The sequence below is a fragment of the Cyphomyrmex costatus genome, unplaced genomic scaffold, assembly GCF_001594065.2.
Source record: "Cyphomyrmex costatus isolate MS0001 unplaced genomic scaffold, Ccosl1.0 scaffold330, whole genome shotgun sequence".
NCBI classification, from domain to species: domain Eukaryota; kingdom Metazoa; phylum Arthropoda; class Insecta; order Hymenoptera; family Formicidae; genus Cyphomyrmex; species Cyphomyrmex costatus.
This window is the reverse complement of record NW_017277451.1, coordinates 386,220-390,553: the sequence shown is the minus strand read 5'-3', so window position 1 is coordinate 390,553 and position 4,334 is coordinate 386,220.

Sequence of the window (4,334 nt, the reverse complement as noted above, 5' to 3'; positions counted from 1 at the left end):
AAACAAATATTTCACGGCAGCATTCAATCCAATTTGACACAATGGGGTACACGAAATCGAATTAAGGGTGCATTATAATGTCGCGGCTCACTCGATCGATTGAAACGATCCAAAGAGGAAATTTGCGAGAGCGACTGATGCTATAAAGATAGTAGCCGAAGAAATTGGATGCTACAGTGTAATTAAATAAATCAAACTATTAAGGAAGAGAGAGAGAAGTATTTTCATTATAAAAAACAACTAACTTGCAAGTTTTTAAATCGATATTTTTTAATAATCTTTATATTTATTACATTTTATATATATAATATTTGAAAATCAAATGATATTAGTAATTATTAATTACGCTCATGCATTAAAAATATATCTGATTGAAAACGAATGAATCAGGATTTTCTTATTTTTATTATAATTCTAGTTGAAATAATCGGAATATATTATATACATATATTCTTTTTGAAATTATATTTCTAGTAATATTATATTTGCTATAATTCTTTATTTTACCAGTATAATTAAATCAAAGTCAGAATTCTTATCTCAACTAGAATTCTAGTACATTTAATCAGAAAATTGTGATTCATCCATTTTTTACTAGAATAATTATTTAGTCCAACCAGACTGTTTTTCTCAGTATGCTAATTCATCTTACTAATAATAATAATCTTTCATCTTAGTCATAGTAATGAAATAAAGTTGATAGTTTTTCTTTATTTTGACGCATTTTAATATGATATTTTTTAAAATTATATATAACAATAAGACAATAAAAATAAAAAGTTAATATTGACTACTGTAATCAAATTATCTCAGTTTATTATTATGGTAACCGTTAAAATCTTTACTATACTGAGAAAAAAAATTTTTATTTTAAAGAAATTTTCATTGATCCAAAAAATAATTTTTTTTAATACAAGCGAAGAAATATTTCTTTGAAATTACGATATTTTTTTCTCAGCGTATGTCTATAATGAACTTTAACTTCTTCATGTCGACATGATTTTAAAAGTAGCATTACACTTTCAAATCTTTTTTTTAATCTGTCGTGTTTAGTACAGGATTAGAACGTACAGAACTGTGCCTTTTTTCTACTCTCGTCCTTCCTCTCTGTGAAGCCTCTTCCACTTTTATCCAATATTATGCTTTCGGTGTTATGCTTAAACACGAGAATGCGTACGCATTACGTTAAAATCCGTTACATTCGTCAATATTATTTCAGTCGAACGAGCACTGTGAGATACGTCTTCAGCATTTTAAGCAGTGCCATTCATAATCTGTCAGTTCAGCGATAGATATGTAAAGACGATCCTATTATTGCTTCTTGCTTTCCCTCTTCTCCACCTGTTTACAATATCCTACGAAAAGCAGTAGCACTTGCAGCAACGAGCTACCGTACTGCGCGTAACGAACACGAATTTATACACACGCGAGTCTTCTATCAGCCACTCGTAAATCATAGTAATGTCAGCGCCGCCGTGAAAAGTTGGCGAAAGATAAACAAAAAGCACAAAAAGGGACAAAGACGACTAATCTTTCGTTATATGTATTCGACTAATCAAAATTAGCTTTAAGACGATGTGATACATACAAGGAATTTATGTGAGAATTTATGAGAATAATCTGCAGTGTCATAAACGTAAAAAAATTTAATTTCCGTTCTGATTTATCTATGCGTACATGCAACATATTTGATAATAAGTTCATTTAACTTTTTTTTTTATAAGAATTTAATTTTAATAGTACGTAAAATTTCAAACGTTTTGCTGAAGAACTTTGGAGACAAACCACGCGTACTCTTGAATATTTGCGGCAAAGGAATGGAGAAAGGGGACGAGGCGAGTGAAATTCCGGAGGCCGTTCGCAGGTAACGTACACCCGCGTACACGCGGAATGCATAATTTCTCTCTCTCAGCGACAGAGCTTTGCGGTCGCTGGCAGCGTGCCGTGGCGGTGATAAAAAATACGCGCGATGAAAGCCGTCGAAGTGAAGTTTCGCGGATTTCTTGAAACCGATCGTTGTTAGTGGACGACGAAACTTACGAAATAACGCAATATTTTGAGCATAATGGGCATCCACCGACACGATTTCTCTGGAGCGCTGAGAGGGCCTCAGTTTTACCGTGTCGACCTAGAAACGCCACGGCCAACTGTTGCACTTTGTAGAAAATTATTTGGAGAATGTCTTGCAGAGATTCTTGTGAATCACGAAATTTTTGATGTGCCTATTTTTGAAATCACGAACTGTCTTAGCACAGTTTTTCTAACACGATTATAGTATTGATCTCCTTTACGATTGATTTATGAAAAATTGACTCGCGTATATAACATTTAAACCATCTTTTTATACAATTTTGTATAATTTTAAATATAATATTAATCAAATATAGTGTAATGGTTGCAGATCTAACGTCTATTCTTTATACATATAGTAGACAATCGACTGGCACATTATGGGTAATTATTGTTTTTTTTAAATTTTCTTATATTGCATTGCTGGGATCACGCACATGGCGAGAAGGACGAGTATCGGCGCGTACATCTGTGTTTCTAATTTTTTTTTTTATCGCAACGCTTGAAGTGCAGGAGAACTCGCGTACGTCTCGTACAAGCGATAATTAGTTGCGCTTCCTCGCACGCGCGAATAATAAAGAACAAGAAAACGAAGGAAGTTAGTGGCATACAATAACGCGAATGACCACAGGTGCGAAGGCGCGCAAAGCCAGTCGAGTAGTTGAAACAGACTACGACACAGGAGGATCCCGCGGCACACGATGATCTAACTCACCCCTCCTGAGGGGTAGCTGGCACGTACTGCATAATGCTGCTACCTGTGGCTCTCATTTAAATGTACTAAACCTCGCTCACTCGCGCGTTCGTTTTCGACTCCTCTCCTCCTCTCTTCTTCGCTCTTCTCAATATACGGTTTCGCTCGTTTCTTGTGTTCAATTCGTTCTTATCTCCCCCCCCCCCCGTCACAGACGAGACGGGGCAATCTTTCTCCATAATTAATTATCCCGAATGAGTACCTGTTGCTGTTGCGTAATCGGCAATTGATCAATTTGTCTCTTCTTAAATTTCTCTTGAAAATTTTACATTTGCAAAATTTTTATTATATTGTGAATAATAAAATATTTTTTGAGAAAAATGTTTCGGTAAAGGAAAAGATATACGGTTCCGTAGCACTTATACTTTATTTTCTGGTCTGTTGTGGAACATTGTAAATATTTTTCGTATAGTCGTTATAAATTTTTTGTTATTTTAAAAGAATTTCGCTAGAATTATACATTGGAGTTTTGTGCGACGCGAAGGATTTCATCCACTTAGGTTTATCTTTTTTTCCACTCACTATGAGACGCGATGACGATACAAAATATCGATAACGAAGGCGTGCGTAATCAGCGAACGAGCCGAAACCAACGGTTATCCGTGCACCTGTTGCACCGCGAGGTACGCGAAAAGGAAATGAAACTGTCGACGGGCAGGATTGTACCGCGGCGGTGCCTGAAAAATTGATCTTTCGTTTGCGTACGTGACGAGTATGCTATCATCGTTTTCGTGGAAGAATCGTAGGACGCAGCAGAATAAACTCGCACAATCAGACTTGCGTGATCCAAAAGCTCGATGGAAACAATGAGACTCTTGTGATTTGTGTCTTGACGGAGGATTCTCTGTGTGGTTTAGTTATTTTATATACTTCATATAATTACTTGAATTAATAACGCCTTAATCGTATGTGATTCCCACATACGATTTTCATAACTCCGGATATTCTCACAAGATATATTTTATCCCAAAGATGGGATTATTCGAGCTGTGCGTCACGTCGTGACGTCTACCGTGCCTCATACAATTATTCATTATTAAATCAGTACCTGTTGCGGGTGTGCCGTGAGAGATCGCGACAATAATCACCGACCGTGATCGTGAAAAAATTTCTGAGGGCATCCGTTGTTTAAAAAAAAAAATGATATAATCGGTGAGAGATATATGAACGTGAAGAGCTGCATAGAGATGAGAAATTGAGTGCACCTGAGAAGTGAAGCCGCGGGAAGCTGCGTCACATGCCGAACGTAGACGTTGAAATGGTTCGAATCGCGCTACTCCTAATCGCGACGGCAGGAACAGAACAGAATGAAACGGTGCGGCTGCGGCACAGCGCAGCACGGTGTGGCACGGCACGGTGTGGCAGTAGTAGCGCGGCACGGTGTGGCAGCGCTGGCGCGGCGCGGCAGCAGCAACGTCGACAGCAACGTCGGCGCTAACGGTGGTGGTAGCGGCGGCGGCGGCGGCGGCGGCGGCGGCAGCGGCGGCAGCGGCAGTGGCGGTGGTGGTGG